The following is an 18,771-nucleotide window of genomic DNA, read 5'->3' on the forward strand; positions in this document are numbered from 1 at the left end:
CTGCTCCTTACCATCCTTTATAGATTTCTTGCAGTCTCATATGCAAATGAAGCCTTATGAAAACAAAAGAAAGCTTTTTGTGTCTTCCACACACTTGTTACAAATCTGTCACAATATGAACAACAACAGATGACTTTTGAAAAAAAAAAAAAAAAAGTTTAGGTGTAAGCACAAAGTATTTCCTTTAGAGGAGTATACTTTAAAAATTACTATAGTACACCTACAATGTACTTTACCCAATATGCCTCTATTTTGATGTCCAAATTAACAATAAGTTACCAAACAAATTAAAGGTAATCAAGTCTAATGTTGCATTCAAAAGAAAATTAGAAGAATACCTATTGTCACATTGCTTCTATACAATAGATGAATATAATCAATTAAATAGTCACAATGTAAATAGTAGTAAAGTAACAAGATAGGTCCATTTATGTATAAGGTATGCTGTAGTATTGGTATAATGATATTTCAAATTACTATAATGTATAAATGTATGAATTATGTTTAACAAATGTGTCTAATATATGTATTGCTTCAATTAACCATGACGAATCCCATGTATTATCGGAAAATTATTTCCAAGTTTGTACAGAATGGAGGATAAATAAAATGAAATGAAATGAAACGTAATACTAACTGTCGGGTATTCCCTAAACCATGGCACATCTCAGTTTTTCTCTCTTTCTTTCTTTCTTTCTTCTCAGTGACTCGGACATAAATCTCTCACGTGCCAGTACAGTTTACATCATAGTCTTGTTCTTTCTTCCTCATTGAGAAAACATTTGTGTTCAGTTGGAGATTACACAAACGAAGTTTCATCATTCTTTAATAGTTTCAGCATGCATGTATGCTTTAGTTTTCCGTGTTTCTGAATATCTGCCTTACACACAAGTGAATTCTCCTGTATCCACGACGGCATTCTTGCCTTTCCCAGAAAAAAGAAGAGTCGGGATCACAATTAAGTATATATTCATCATACAGTCATACTAAAGTCTAGCGACAGCCAGTTTTCATCTTAGTGAGTCTATCATGATGACTGTCATTTATAGAGGTCTATTTCTAAAACTCTACCTTACGCTCACTCACGAAGATCTCTTACAAAATGATTTATATGAAGTAAGTTTTCTTATAATGGTCATCAACTTCATTATTTTAATCAATCACTCACTAACTATAAGCTCTACTATAAATTAAGCACATAAAAATAAGCATAAATCTTTACGACCACTATTACGTTATGAACTACCTCCACTTTTCCTGGAAAAATTAGTACCCCGGTACCAGAAATTTTAGTCTGATAAGTTCAAAAACAGTCATGTAAAATTAACGAAATACAGAACTAGCCAACAGGTTAGTTTAATGACGTCAAAAATTCACGATGAATATTCTTGAATGTAATTTTTTGTTTGGTATTATTACTGTGCAATTACTGACGTCAATACAATGATATTACATTCATTGCTATTGCATCACAATAACAGTTATACTCTCAAAATACCTTTCCAATTTTGTAAATATACACAAGAAAATTGCTTCACTAAAAATTTGAGACAGAATATATTAAGGACGCTAGTTCTGTAACAATAATGGAACGATATTATGTGAATCACTGGTTAAGTCTAGTTCGACGCAAGTCGGAAAATTCATACCACTTTACATGCAGTATTATCATCTTACCATTTCATATCAGCTGACATTCTTCAAGTCTTTGGCCTCACTCGAAATGTCAAATTAGTATCATAAGACAATTCGTTATTACCTCTCGTTCGGCCTCCTTTAGTTTCCGCCACGGCACGGTATTGGACACCATAATAGCACTGCTTCAACATCCACCACCCAACTGGATGCTGACACAAAAGGCCGAGAAGAGAAACAGAGTGGACCACGCCACAAACACAATCGTTTCCTCTTCAATTCCACTCAATTGTCAGCCACACAAATCATCCGGTCGCATTGACCTACGACGGAAGTTATTTCTCTACGATTCACCAACATACAGAATACACTATTCGTTCGCTACATTAGGTTCACACAAATTAACACGGAATTTTACCAGAGGGGGAAAAACATGCTACTGCAAATAAATTCACACAAAAAATATTAAAGAATTCAACCTTGATAAATTAATTATTTAACTGAAAATCAAGCCACCGTTAATCTAATGTTTTATTTTCTGATAAATAAAGTAAAAGGCTACTGCAGTAGAATAAAGAGGTAAGTAAATGATTTTTATATCTTTTAATTTGTAAGTTACAACTATTAACCCCTTTCCTTGTTGTTTTCAATTTTTTATATATCGGTAACTAACAAAGTTACTGATTCGCTTTAGTTTATATAACATTTTATTTAATATAAATTCATACTTCAAGACATATTGAGTAAATTTATTGTTACTGAACAGAAAGAAAAAAGAAAGACTGCTCACTGGACCCGTCTCCACTAAATCCATTCAGTCGGCTTGAAAAGTTGAATTACGACTCATGAAATCCTTCAGCAAAATATGCTGTTCATACTAATAAAGCCATTATCAGTTTCGATTTGTATGCTTCAGTCTATTGTGCACTTTGGATAGCACTCCATTGGGATTCTTGTGGTTCGAATCCCACGCTAAACTGAAGGTGATATAGCCTCTGTGCTGAAAAGAGACGCTGAACTACAACCATAATTCCTTTTATCATTTTAAAGCTTTTTCATTAATTTTTCATTTTAGACTTTTTTTCAGTGTCCAGTTAGAATTTTATTTTCTTCAGCTGATCCTAGAGAAGCTAGTGTTCAATAATGGTGGAAGAACATTTCTGTCCAGCTATTTCTCCAGTTACACTTTCCTGTGTATGTCTTCGTCTATTTAAACTCCTACTTTGTGATTCATATATAAGACGTTTTTTTTCAACTTCAATCCATCCCACTCCATTAAAATATCTCGATTTATTCTGTCAAAAACTTTTTCTACATAAATCAAGATTACATATATATACTGTATTCTCCCATTCATGGTTTAACAAGCCAACAGCACTTCTTTCGCCCTTCTTTCCTTACACGAACCTGTTTCTCCTCACTTTTCGCATTTGCTTTCCTATACATTGTAATCCTGACACACTTTTGCCTGCGTTCGATTTCTTAACAATAGTATAATTACTATCTTCTAATAAATTTCTTGACCCTTCCCCCTCTCACATATTTCACTCGGAATCTGAACAATTATTTTTTTGTGTGCCCCCATATTCAAAATAGACTCAATCACTCGCTCGCTTACTCATTCTATGACCTACGGAAACCAGAGATTCAATGCCGTATTCACAAAAGCTCTCCACTGATTCTATCCTTAGCTAACTGGATCTAGTTTCTACTTTGCAGGGTTGGCAAAAAACATGGTTTTTATTGAAAAAAAAAAAAAACAAAACCCGGTTTTTTGGGTTTAAACCAGATTATTTTTTGTTGAAATAATTTGCTCTGTGTATTTATATCACATATAGACATAAATAAGTTTGTTTCCCTTTGGTGTTATTATGAAACTACCAAGTTATGCTGAAAGGGGTTACATAAGCTTAAAGCGGAATCCATACCACTTCTCGGCTTACATCCGAGAGAAACTGTCCTCTATTTGAACTCGAAACCGGGACTAATTGGCCACAAATGCTATACGTCTGCCGACTCACTCACGAAGGACCCTGATGAAAATACGTTGTATTGATCTTTACATACTTGTTAATATAATTGTCAAGATCACTTCAGAAGGACAAAAAGATAAACAGTTGCACAAGTGAAACTATTATACAGAATTACATATGGACAATTTCAAAATACTGCAGAGTACACAAGAACTAATTTAGTTTAAGTTAGTTCACTACGACTTTTATTAGTCCAAGTTAAAGAAATGCAACGACTTAATTTGCATATCAGTAAGAAAAGGAATAAAGATATGAATTATTTGAGTCCACTTTGGCTCTGACCTATCTATACATAAATAGATACCAAAGATACTTTTGATTTCCATAAATGCCTCTCGTGGGGTTTGTATGACGTCCTCCCCCCCCCCACACACACACACAAAAAAAGTACGCCATTTCAATGTATTTTGTCAATAGTAAACATGATTAAAACGAAACAATATTTATTTTTTTCTTTGATTGCAGTTGCATAACAATAATAACAAACAATAAAAAAAATCACAAAAGAAATATTCATAAAGTCATAAAAAAAATTGCTGGAATAATGAATGGGGAATTTAGGTCTGCATAATACGAATAATACACGAAAGTGAAACGTGATACCCACAAATGTGTATTCATCAAGATTTTACGAACACTTACATTTTTACGAACATTTTTCGTTTAATCCAGTTTTTTTTTTTTAACCAGCTGGTTTAAACCAAGGTTTAAATCATGGTTTAGACCACCTTGGTTTAAACCAGCCAACCCTGCTACGTTGTATTCCTATTTCCGCGAGATCCATCTTAATATTGTCCTCCCATCTGCGAATAGGTCTTCCTAATGGGAGTTTTTCGATCGGTCTTCCAGTTAAGACTTTCAAAGCGTTCCTACTTTCTTCCATCCTGGCTACATGACCTGCCCACCTGAGCCTCCTAGACTTGGTGACCCTAACAATGTTTGATAAACCGTATAAATTATGTAGTTCCTCGTTATGAAGTTTCCGCCATTCCCCATTCCCGTTCCTCTTGGGTCCGAATATTCGTCTCAGAATCTTATTCTCAAATACTTTCAGTCTATGTTCTTCCCTAAGAGTAAGCGACCATGTTTCGTAACCATACAGAACAACAGGCAATATTATCGTTTTAAGTTTCAAATTTCTCGACAGAATTCGCGACAAGAGATTTTTAACTGAATAATAACACGAATTCCCTACTTTTAGTTGACATTTAATCTCTTCATGAATATGGTTTTCGTCTGTTAATATTGATCCTAGATATTTAAAAGTATCCACTTTATCAAAAGTATTATTCGATGTTTTAACGCATTCATAATTTGCCGTATTGCGATCCCGACGAACTTCCATGTATTTTGTTTTCTCTACATTTACTTCTAAACCCATGTCCTTGCAGACGTTTAGTAAGACCTCTGCATTTCTTTAGGAGAACTACAATGTAGCGAATGAGTCTCCTAACTCTCCTTCAGATGCCCATCCATTTCTCACCTCGCATAATATCGTTTTCTCACACTTGTTTTAATGTATTGCAAATCCTCGCTTGTTTTTTATTTTCAAATTTTTTTAATGCTTTACATTGTTCGAAAATCTTTAGAAATTCACTAATTCTCACCTTCCCCGTCGACCAATGGAAAGCTCCTTTCTTCTGCATTCACAAGAAGGTAGAGTAATATTTTATTTATATATATATATATATATATATATATATATATATATATATATATATATATATATATATAAGAATGTAGAGGTAGTTTTATTTGTTGTAAATACGAGTATAGATGTTTAGCTCTCTCTCTTTTTTTTTTTTTAACCAATATCGTATTGGAAGTGTTTAAACGATTCTACTGATTGAATGATTGGCTGGGAACAAAATGAATCTTTCAGTTTACGTCCCACGGTTATGCCCTTTAGGTTTAAAAAAAAAACAACAGATTACTCAAAGTCGAGGATTATCAAATAACTGATGGGATGATGATGTAGAAGGAAACGAGAGAATTCCAAAGAAACCCATGGATAGGGTGTTGAGAGTAATTCACTGAAGTTTCAACACCAAGACTGTACTAAGTATTCTCAAGTCCCAGACGAATGCATTTTGCTCTCTGGTTCATATTAGCAATTGCAGATAAAGTAATTTGTTTCATATTATGTTACTAATACGTAGTTTAGTAGGTTGAATGTAATGACTGACATGAGATTGTGTGTTCAGAATGTATAATAAATAAATAATGAACATCCTTTTCTCAGATTAAATTTTATCTCTAGCTCTAAGCAACCAGAAAGAGAAGCATTTTAATTCAATTTCGCGTAAAGTTTTGTAAAGACGAACTACAAAATTTTATCGATTGTACAGTACCTGTACCACCGTTGGACAGGAGGATTATTAAAACTATAATGAACACACGAATATCATGTATATAACGAAGTATTCTCCCAAAGAGCTTTTTAAATTCTAAATTTAAATTAATCACAATCCTTTTGTGCATCGGAGGGGGAAGGGGGGAAGACTGTCATGGTAGTTCGAGCTGGGTTCTATATTCTTTGTTAGATCCGTTACATGCTACACAACAGTTTGCGATGCTTATATCATTTATTTTGGAAGGCTTCATGTTACCTTGCTCTAACCAGAAAAATATTCTTTATGAATGAAGCTGTCTCATTTTCATCCGCTGGTTGCTTTTCCCTATCTTCTCCACCTTCGTCCTATTGGATTATCTTTTCCTTTTCCCTGCAGCCTCTATCTACCTGCCTGCAACGTCAAGCGATATAGCCTAGGCGGCGGACAACCTTCATATTTTCCTTGCGTAACATCCTGGCTGGGAAGTTCCGCGCTGTCATTTCTAACAATGAAATTGTTGAACATTTCAGAAAAAATGGTTGCTCAACTCCGTAGAGGCGAGAATTTCTCATGTCTAAAACACTTGCAATGCTAGCAATGAAGTACGAAAGAAAGTTAGTTCGTAATTGGATGGTATGACCTTCGAGGGTTCTTTTGCAGATATTCTGTCAATCTAGCGCATGAGGATGATATGAATTTCTGTCAAAAAAGAAAACATCACAAAACTGTAAAGAACATCACACAAAACCTAGGACATTTATTTCTCCTCGGTCAAGTTATATATTCACTAGTTTGTGGATTATATATGACACAGTATGTGACACACGAAAAGTTTTAGTTTGCTTGTGATGGGTGTAGCTTACAGCTTTTAACTCCCACCTGCAAGTAAAACAGAGAGAGACAGCAAACGCTGAAATGTTCACAAGAGACGGAAGTCATTCAAATCTGAAAAATAGTCTAACATTGGTCTCGCTTAACAATATTTTGTCACTGTCTTTTTATTTTTATCTTTTACGTAGAAATTCTACTTTTTACATTGAAAACAGTAATTCACACAGATCTACAACCACCCTTGAATAAAAGTCGCTTTAAAACTATCAATCTGTAATGTCGAATGAGAATATATTTCTCGTTTAGCATGAGAGACCCGAGCTCCATTCCCGGCGAGAGCTAATGTAATTCGGATTCCAAATTAAGCTGTAGGTAAACGTCTCATACAGCTTCGCTCCCGAAAGAGACGCTAAACTAAAAATCAAATGAAATTCTTATTGCTTAGGAACTATTTTATAATAAGGGGCACTGTTCAAGTTATTCTGCTCTTTAACTGTTTATTACATTAATCCTAGAGATTGACCCATGCATAACGAAAATGAAGAATTAGTATCTTCTCCTATAGCGAAAAAATGTTTTTTTTTTAAGCAAATCTTTATTATTAGCAGTACACGCTGTATTTACAACGTATCTATTCAACCGTCTCACTATTTACTTTCCTATCCTTGAAACTAACATTTACCAGATTTGTTCTATGTATGTTCGTTCTAAATAGGAATTGCATAATTTAATGCATGTACTAAACTCGTCGGGGCGTACTATCATTATATATATATCACAAAAATATATATAATGAAATGAACGATGGTGATTTTAAACCGAATGCGCTGAAACATCCTTAAGGTTGTCTAAAAGGTGTTGAACCTTCGAACGTCAAACGTGATAATACATTTACTGTAATTCGGAAAATAATATTCTAAAACCACATATGCGCCATTTAGTTTGGTTACCTCCTGCCATTTTTTTCCGCTAACGAATTTCTATGGTGTCAAAAAAAAAAAAAATCATGGAACGGCAGAAACAAATTCTAATCAGAAAGTATCAAGTTCAGGCTATACGATGGATGCATTAGAAACCCCAGCCACGCTCTCTCAATTTTTGACGGGTATAAAAGATTTATGCGGTCTGGCGTTGTCAGCTTGATACAAGACATCCTTCTTGTTGACAGTTCTGGCCGTTTCTTTCAACTTGCTATGTGTGCCTTTACACTAACTGTCGACAGTACAGGTTCGAATATATCGTTCTGTTCAGTGACAGTAGTTCCTGATGCACGATATTCTTCCAATCCAACCAAACGCACAGCACGATTAAAAAAACAATAATAATTACAATGGTATTAAACTTTGCTATTAGTATAGGCTAATTATTGTAATTTTCCACAATTATTAAAAACAATAATTATTACAATAATAAACAATTAAAATAAGGAAAATAATTATTACAATATATTAAACAAGGTAAATTGTTTGTTTGCAGTAGATCATTATTTAACGATTAAAGGAGTTAGTAAGAATGCTTTTTTTTAACGGCTTCTAATAAAGCTAAAAACTTGACACCTCATCTGGATCTTTGGTATATAGTATCCTTTTCGCCTAGTCAGATACTGTTTCTCTAGCGACGGTGTTTCCACTCAAGAACAGTAGAAAATTGCTTAAAGGGAATTTTATAGGGAAATTCGAAAAAAAATCCCTCCGTTACTTCCCTCTTGTATGCAGTACTATAACAACCTGTATAGTATCTGCAAGTCTGTTTCATTAGCTTTCAAACGAGGTATAATATGTAACATAACCCCAACTACAGGGTGCTAGATTTGTTTCAAACGAAAATCGGCAAGTGCAAAAGGCAAAAAAGTTACCCCCACCATTTCCGAAACGAGGGGGAATAGACTCTATGTTTACATAAGCATTTTTGCTTAGAATGACCTCCCCTATCACCTCCCAAAATCTTTGACTTTCCTCACCGGACACCCTGTATATATATCAGAATGGTTTGAGATATCAAATTGCTGTGAATGGCATTCTGATCTTTATGTCTATTGAAAACCATCTACGTAATTTGATGTGATACATACTAAAAAAGTTTTCGACGTAAATCACATATTCAATTTCTTGCAACTTTGTTTCTACTTCTTTGAAATACATCATATGATCACAAAAATTCGGTTGCTTTCCGGTTACTGTGGCGTCCTTAGTTTGCAGCAGTGCATAATAAGTGTGGAATTGTGTTTTCGTTTTACATGTAGAGCTGAAATATGTAATAACCTGACGTAGTGCCGTTTGAAAAGAAATACAACTTTACATTGAGTTTGCTACATTGTTAACCTGGTGGTATTGCGGAGTATGTTAAACACTGTCCCTTTGCCGATATTTGCATGGTACGAAATTTCAGAGTTTTGTATCTATTAGTTTAAAAGTTACGAGGTCATATCAAGATAAATGTTCCACCATACGATTGTATATACACATCGTTTATCATAATAAATCAAAATGGCAAAGTAAGGTGGAAAGTCGATTTTCAATCTAATATATCAAAGTAATATTTTATAATTTCAATCACTTGTAACTTCTGAAGCGAGAAACTACATGCTTCCCAACTATTCACTACGATGGTTTATCTACATTACATTTACTTAATATTGAGGGAGAAAAAACAGCAGGGGGAGGGGAATCCGCTAATAAGTAACGCCAACATATGTTAACACCTCAGACAAAATACACGGTAGTGTAACACGCTAATATGAAGCATTTAAAACTTTGATGTGTTCGTTTCTTTTTTTCTTTCTTTTTTTTTATGTGTATGTGTGTAATGTGTGTTCCGCTACGAGAATTAACAATGAAAAAAGCCAACTCAATACATTTAATACAATCATCTGATACAAACATCATTAAAACAGTGTGTATGTGCATGCTTTGAAGTAAGTGGGACAACTATATACACTCACGAGTCATGATTTCCGTGTGCGATACAAACGCACTTCAAGTGAAGGAAATTGAATTCTTATTCTCCCCTCCTTTCAGTTTCTCCTCTTTACCTGATGAATCTGTTTGCTTACAGGGAGTTTACCTCTGGCAAAGCAACGGCTTTTAAGCTTTACCTACGTAGACTACCATGAACAAAGTTTTTAAAAAAAAATATCTTACAGCTCCTTCAGTTTATAGTATTGCATACACACCAACCATACTCAACGTTACAACCAAACACTAATATAGTAAGTTGATAAATATATGCTATACATCCATTCTGATCTGAATTATTTCGCAAATTACATCAACGGAAAGTATCTATGTATTTTCCTTGAAACCAGAAACTAGGTTCTCTGTGAAACGACTCCGGATGTTTCATTTTGTACTGCTTTCCTCTCATATAGTATCTTATTCAGATGAGTTTCCCTCGGCACTAATTAGAAGCCATTGGGCTTCTTCCATATCATCCTTCCATCTTCATATACATAAGACCGTTAACATAGCTTTTTTCCCAGATAACAACTCTCAATTGCAAGACATGATATGCTGTTGAACAACTTCACTACGAAGTCAAGAATTAAAGTTGAAAACATGAAATTAGAAGTGAATGCCTACGTCTACCTGGGATAGAAGATATTTTTATTGATAGTAACATTAAAGAAGAAATTAACACATGTATTAAACTGGACTGAAGTGTATTTGGAAGAATATAAAAGTGGTGTGGAGTGAAAAATACAATGTTGAAAACCTTTAAAGAGTAGAATTTACAGTGAATGTATTCTGCCTCTGCGTACTACACAACGAGGCATGGCATGGAAGGCTGTGTACTAGGAATCATCTGCAAAAATAGGAAAAGAATCACACGGATCAAAAAAAAATGACAGAAGTGACCGATATTATCATGAAAATAAAGGCACTGAAGTGATGTTGGGCTGGACATACTGCAGGAAGATATAATGATTGTTAGACGAAACCAATACCAAGTGTTGGACTGGATATCAAGAGATAAGAGGAGGCACAGGAGGTGATACAAGAGGGTGTGAAGAAATTGAGAAGCACTACGGAGTAAATGGATAGTGTAACCCACGAGATGAGACAGACGAGACGAGAAATAAGGTTTTCTCGTCTAGTTCTAGGAAATTTTGTAGAAGTCAGGTCTCACTTTTAGGCGTGAACACAATTTATGACTTTTTTTGTGCTTAATTTCATTTAGAATTGATCAGAATCTTTCCGCGTCACAAAAGGTCCACCAAGTGTCATATAACTAACATTTAAACCATACTTATTATCGGAACATATTGTGTAATAACTTGCGTTTCTTTAAACATTGATAAAAGCTCTTTAATGTGTTCGTACAATCGCTTTATCAATTTATTTTTTATTTTATTTTATTTATTTATTTATTTATTTATGTCTGAATCATGCAACACTAAAAGTGTGTTTGAGATCTAACTTGTAAGTCTTAAAAAGAACTAGTGCTAGTTACGAGACGGGAAATTTCTCCTCACGTGGGCAACACTAAGAATGGAAGAGAATAGTCCAAAATAGATTTTATAAGGAAGTGTTGGAAAGACAACAGCTATCTATCTATCTATCTATTATTATTATTATTATTATTATTATTATTATTATACATATTTATTCATCTTCATATCACAGACCTGAGAATTTGTAAGTTATGACGTCATGAAGTAAATTTCCAAAAATGTAAAAACCATATTTCATTTCACTATGCATCAATGGAAATACGGGATTGATGCTGTTTGACGGAGGGAGGATTTGAGCACCATGCACTGAGGAACGCACCTGACTTTCCTCCGCTTTCCCATGTTTAATATAAAATAGCATTTTAATTCTAACTAGCTGAACTTGCGAACGCATCATTCATCTAACAGAAGCATGAATCACCTTCCCACTTACTCACTTGTACATGTTCCTTTACAGACACAAGTGAAGAATCGGAAGACACACAAAAGGTGAACTATTATAGATGAAAGAATTTTCAATTACAACTTTTTTCATTAAACAAGATACGATAAACGAATAAAATACTGCCTTTGAAGTTGCCAGGATGCAACAGGTTTTGCCATTCAGATTAAAGATAAGCCGCTGTGAAGTTTATCCAAACTCTTGGGATTAGTGCGGCAGAATATAACCTACGAATGATTACAGTATCAACTGGATGACTTAAGCATGTACCCAGCAGCATCCTAAATTAGAAGTCCTCAATTTTAGGAGCCATTTTGAACCTATAAGATGCACATCGTCTCTAGTGCGTTGCCAAGGTCTATATCCTTTTGTTAGGCAATCAGTAGAAGAACTACGTATAGCGGGTGGCGGGTGAGCCTGTTCCTTCTCAGTGTTTCGATCTTCACAAACAGCAGACTATAAGGCAGTTTGTATTGTATATTTTCGTGTTTTACACATATACCATTTGACATGAACAGTTTCAATTAAAAAGTAAAATGACAAAGTACATAAGCTTAAAATTTTATGAATCGGAGAGACGTGGACACCATAAATCATTCACCGATTACACACCGAAGACCTGCAGGAACAAATATTACGCAAAGGAAAGACACGCGGATTACAAACACAAGTGGCTAATGTTACGTGAAAGCCAAAGGATTGAAGCGACAATGGAAAAAACTGTAATCACTGAATAAAAAGTAATTCTTAACTGGATACTAAATAAAAATCTTCATACAAGGTGGTGTAGTGAAATCAAGAATTATTACGAGTAATATAGACAAGAATCGTCCAAGATAGATTACTGTGAGAAGAGTTGGAAAGATAATCGTAAAAATAAATCTGACTGCTCAAAAATGCTTCACTTGCGATGAGAAATAGGTTTCGCGATATAATAATAATAACAATAATAATAATAATAATAATAATAATAGTAAGAGCATGTGGAAATAAAAATTGCATCAAAGATACTAATCCCAAATGTAGACAATACAGAGGTTATGTAATAAAGAAATCCCAACTCTGTTATCCACTACACGCTACTAAGATCAAGAATGCTAATCCAAATGAAAAGTTACCTTCATAATAAATTTACAAGCACAGATTAAACCTTTTCTACTTTTTTTATTTTATTATTATTATTATTATTATTATTATTATTATTATTATTATTATTATTATTATTATTATTATTATACATTTTAAACCTTGATACAGTTAAGCTTAGGACTGGTTCATAAGAGACTTTTCCCATCGATAATATTATACAGGACTATTGTAAATAATCTTTCCGATTACAAAGTTTAATAACTTACAATTATTTATTCACAATGTCATCCAACTTAGGTTAAGTAAAAGAAAACTCAAAGGATAAGAGATTTCAGTTCTATGTTAAGATGCAAAACCTTATGCAAAGAGATAGTTTCACTGAGTCAGTCGTGTTTGGTGATGAGGCTCCTTTGTACGTTTCAGTGAAAGTAAACAAACAAAATGTGAGGATCTGAATTTTGGAAAATCCTTATGCATGTGAAAAACATGTCCGTGGTTCCCCCAAGGTGAATGTATGTTGTACAGTTACCCGTTAAAAAGCGTATGGTCCGTTCGAAAAAGCGTTCTTCGAGGAGGGTACTGTAAACGGAGTATCCTACATTCACATGGCTTTTTCCGCAGCTAGAAGAGAATATGAAAACTTATCATTTTCCAGCAGGAAGGAGTACCCCCTCGTGGCATCGGATGTCGGGAGGGAATTCAACAGAAGGCTACCAAATCAATGGATAGTGTGAGCTACTCGAGAGGATCAAGATTCTGCTTTCTTGCCCCCCTCTCCCCCTTTGTAAAATACAGATTATGTATATTTTTACTAATATATGGTCAGCAAATAGACTCTCATTCGTCATTATCACTGATATAGATCGGAGTTTACTATCTCTTAATTAAACTAGTTCTCCAATTGCTTCACGGTATTTGCTGAACATTGTATATTTTGTACCCCTGCTGGAAATCAAATCTGAGATTATGCATAGTAATATAAAGTGCATTCAGGGTCTTCACTACATCGAAATTAAACTACAGCTAATTTTAGAGTTTTTCTGTAATATCTTCAAAACAAATAAAAATATTCAAAAAGCAGAGACGTAGTGAACTAGACAATACGATTTTGCATGTGGTACCCTTACCACAATTCAACTATCTGCTTTTGGTGTGACGCTATTTACAGAAAAAAAAAGAAAGAAAGAAAAAGAAAAAATGATAAATCTATCGACAGTTGCAAATAGAAAGCAGATAGATGAGTTGTGATAAACGGTGCAATAGATAGATGATAACGATGCAAAATAATATTGGCTAGTGCAATACGTTTTTGTTTTTCGAATATTTATTTGTTTTGAAGATATTACAGAAAAACTAAAATTAGCGGTAGTTTAATTTCGCTGTAGTGAAGACCCTCAATCGTTAAGGTTCCTTGGAAACTTGAAAGAACTGGACACACTGAGTAATCTAGAATGTCTGACAATTTGGTCATAATGTAGGCAACCAGGGCCAGATTAAGGAAGGGGCTTAGGGGGGCTATAGCCCCGGGCCTCCAGGTGGACAGGGGCCTCCACTCTGATCAAAATCTCAAATGGCTATCTAAAAAGAATCATAAAGATATAATAATCATCATAAAATAAAATATGACCAAAAACATGAAACATATTCCCTTAATTTTCCTGCTGTACTTTCACAGAAATTTATTGGGTGAAGTCAACAGGGGCCACAAATTTTTTCTAGCCCCGGGCCTCCAAATGGGCCAATCTAGCCCTATTGGCAACGACGGGAACAGCCTAATAACAAAGTATGATAGCTTACGTTATTTCGGCAACATTTATCCTATGTCGGAGTCAAATAGTACATATAATATGTCTCAAAATAGTCTGATTACTAGTCCGACCTTCACATTTGGAATTAGGCAAATGCCTATGGTTAAAAAAAAATCAAAGCGCTTTCATTTTTAAATAAAATAAGTCTAACAAAATCCAGCTGCAGATTACTTAACCTATTTGGTTTCCTTGAATTTTTTATTAATGTAAAATTTTCGGTTTATGGGAAATCTTCCTAATCATATGTAGAGACATGTTCTTTAATTTTTCTGACAATTTGGATGCACTTTTTTTATTTTTTATTTTTCAATGGGAAAGATATCTTCTAATGTCTTTTGTTGAGATAGATGACTCTGACTGAGATTATCATGATAATTTATGACACTGGACAGAATATCTGCACAATATCGACTCACTAGGCTGAACTTATGAAGCTATTAATTTGAATTCATTAAATTAATTTTATCGCTTCCATTATTTCAAGAATTTCCTAAAACGGACTAAATCTTAACTCGAAATTAACACAATTTCACTCAATACGCAGAAAACTTATTACCACACATTAAATTAAAATAAAGTGAATCACTCAAAGTAGGTCTCTTTATGGACCATTCTCTACAGAGGTTGTTCAGTCTACATTTGGCCAATTTCGACTTACCTAAAAATTTAGAAGAATCTATGGCGCCAGGTCCGTAAGTGTTCGATCTGTTTCCCTTGGTTCCTAACAATAGCCCGACAGCGTAACTTCCACTCTAATAGGCTTCTCTGAAGAACTGGGAGGGGAATCTTGTCCCATTCCCTTTGCACTGCTTTCCTTCCACAGTTGTCATACGCCGTTTTCCCAAAGCCCGCTTCAGGAATCTAAATCCACAATAGTCCATAGGACTTGCATCTGGAGATTTAACAGGTATCTCATTGAAAGGTATCACCTGTATACCACTTGCCTCCTCCATCTCCCTGTAGAATGCGAGGGACGATCGTGAGGTATGTGATGAGGCCTTGTCCATGTGAATGCGCACCAGATTGGCGTCATTTCCGCACATTGTTGGAATCTCATGCTCGTAGATCGGCCGCATGATCCGCTCCTGAAAATACTACGAATTTATTTTGCAGTTCTTCGCCACCCTACGAATCTTCAGCTTACCTCGGGAACAGTAGCCAGTTACGACCACGAACCCTTTTGGGAAGGATTCTTTACAGACAAGGACCCACTTTCTGAACCTCTTTGCGCCTTTCTCTCGGTACATGATGGCTCTCGGTTTGCCGCAGTCGGAAAGGTTAATCCATGCTTCATCGAGCGTTACGACGTACATCCACCTTTGTTTTGCCAGATGCCGTTCGTACAGCTTCCGGGCGTTACACTTTCGTTCCTTTTGGTGGGCATCCGTGAGAAGATGGTCGCGAGCTTTCATGACGTTTTCCAGCTTCAGTTGATGGTGTAACGTCCGGCTCACAGTCTCCAAATACACGTCAAGACGATTAGCCATACACCTTTGTGTTGGCGGATTTGCTTGCATTGCCATTTTGCGAAGTTTCCTCTGCATGATGGAGGTGGCCTTGATGCATTCCCGCTTTCTAGGCAACTTCGTTTGTGATCCAAATGGTGGAGTTTCGTTGTTCTTGTACTTTTTAATAACATTTTTTATTCCACTTAAACTGATGTTGCAACCATTCTTCTTGCACTGTTTTCTAACGACAGAAACACTAACGTGGGCCTCATAAAGAGCCGCAACATAGTCTTCCCAAAACCAGCTTAGTTTGGGCGGCATTTTGATCACAGAGCGAAAACCCACACACTTGGAAACAAATTTAACACAACACTCACAACAATGGTCCTGTTTTGTGCATTATTATCAACCGCGCGGAAAAACACCCCTTTCCGAGGAAGCCACTGCACAACACTGCAGTACGCCATGAGCTAGGTCGGGTGAGTCCATTCTGCCCGGGAGGGGGAAGGAACGAAATCGGCCAAACGTAGGCTGAACAATCTCTGTATTATGAAAATGAACTGATAGTTAACAAACAATAAATCTAACATATTATGCTAATAAGATGATTATGCAATATTTCCATTTGTTTGTAGAATAAGATATATTTTCAGGGAAGAGATTATTCGACACATGGACCTATAACTTAACATGTGTTCAGTCAGATGTGTTCCGAACTAGGAATTGATCCCACAAAACTGTGTAACATTCGCACCTATGAGCAATATTCTTATGTATTTTTAATAACATTGAAATTATTTTATATTAGAATATTTATTTGGCAGAGGCTCCCTTCTCTTGTCATCCGAGAGACGTTTCTCGACAGGTAAATGGGGAAAGTGTATTGCTTGTATTCTGTAGCAAGATAATAAGCAGTGGATACCTATCTACATAAAGTAGTTGGTAATACGTATGAGGCTTCTTTCTCAAAACTACCAGTCTTGTAATACTGGTGTGAAGCTTTTCTAATTCAAACAATTTTTATTATTATAATGTTTCTGTTTTATGATATTTTACGACTTTTAAAAAATCATATTACAAGACAAGTAGCTTTGAGAAATAGGTCACTGATGTCTTTCATATAACTATTTACTGGAAGTGTGTGCTATGTTCCTCCCTTTCTAAATCGTCCATCTCGAGACAAAGGTATGTATCTAATTTTTATTTTAACTTTTCCAGGAGACGTCTTTAAAGATATCAATTTATTCTATTGTGTTCTGTTAAAATTTAATTTGATCTCGTAAGATATATAACTAAAACGAAGATCAAACGCAATTAAAAAAAAAAAAAAGAAAAGACATTAACATATTGTTTGAATAAATATTAACAATACGTTTAAACTTGTCTCCTGGAAAAGTTAAGAAAATGAGATACGCCCTTTTGTCTCGAAAGGGACGAAATAATCTGGCACATCATATTAACTGCTTATAGGATAAAAAATTTAAAAACGAAATATTGAAAGGGGTATGTTCATGGTCAAATTAGTAACGTAAAAGTCAAACAAACTCATAATTCAGATTCCTTTTGTTAAAATTCTGAATACCTTATACACCTAGACGTCTGCGCGGATGCGGATATCCGTATCAAAATAGCTTTTGCGAATGTAATTTTAGTTTCTGTGCGGATGGCGGGTAAAATTGCGAATATTTGTGAAAATACTACAATTTTCTTTAAAACAATATTAGTTACTTATGTCTTGCATTAAGGCGTGATTACTCTTTTGGGGTAAATATTCGACAGAACAAAGTTGGCATTCGTGGGATTTTTTAAATCCTATAATGTATATGAAGTGTTAATGTGATTTTGTGAGTTCGTTTGAGTTCCTTGAATTTTATGCTATTTTATTTAGTGTAAATGACCTACAACAGGAAGCTAGTGTATTCAATACTTAGCCTAAATTTTATTGATATTACATCATAAAGTTTACGAAACTATAAAGTACTTACACTTAATATCTTAGAAACTGTTTTTGAAATAATAATTGTCATTTAACAATAATTGAACGGGTAATTTGGATAAGGGCGTATCGACCTATTTCCGGTAAAATGAGATATACATATTTTCTGCAAGTTTGAGCATGTCCGTATATGTCTAGGTGGTGTTAAGGTAATATCTCTACTCCGTAGCGAACACCTGTCTCCAAAAATACTGAGAGAATACGTTGGCTAATTGGATAAGGGCGTTTGTTTTTCTGCTTTCCTGAAAAACTGAAGAATAACTAGCTACGTCCTTATCCAAATTTACCTCTCAATTGTAACCTATACATTTATTATTGTTATCTGCGGATGAGGGTGCGGATACAGAAATGTTGTGAACGCGGATGAGATTTTATATCCGTGCAGTTGAGGAGGGAAATAGGAGGAAAATAAACTTCTGCAACGTGTGTAATGATTTGATTCAAGAAGTGTTCCTACGGTTTGCGATCCGGCGTACAGAATAAGCACGTTTGCCTTTGGTGCGTGATCTCTAGTTCGCTCCTCGTTTTATAATAATGTTTGAATCACAGATAAGGTCATCGTCATCACAAAACTTTTTTTCTTAACTATTTTTGATAATATGTTAAATTAAACAAGAAATCTGTCCTCATCTATGCACGTATATGTATGTGTGTAAGTAGAGAAGTTTTGCAAAAACTATTTTATAAAATATTCCCTTCCAAATAC

General features: G+C 34.8%; 1 protein-coding gene across 4 annotated transcripts in view; it reads right to left on the reverse strand.

The window, feature by feature from the left end:
* Positions 1–18,771, reverse strand: part of LOC145695169 (protein PALS1-like) — a 351,545-nt gene that overhangs the window by 68,413 nt on the left and 264,361 nt on the right. The window lies entirely within an intron of this gene.

Source organism: Thermobia domestica, chromosome 9 (assembly GCF_964235325.1).
Source record: "Thermobia domestica chromosome 9, izTheDome1.hap1.1, whole genome shotgun sequence".
Classification (NCBI taxonomy): domain Eukaryota; kingdom Metazoa; phylum Arthropoda; class Insecta; order Zygentoma; family Lepismatidae; genus Thermobia; species Thermobia domestica.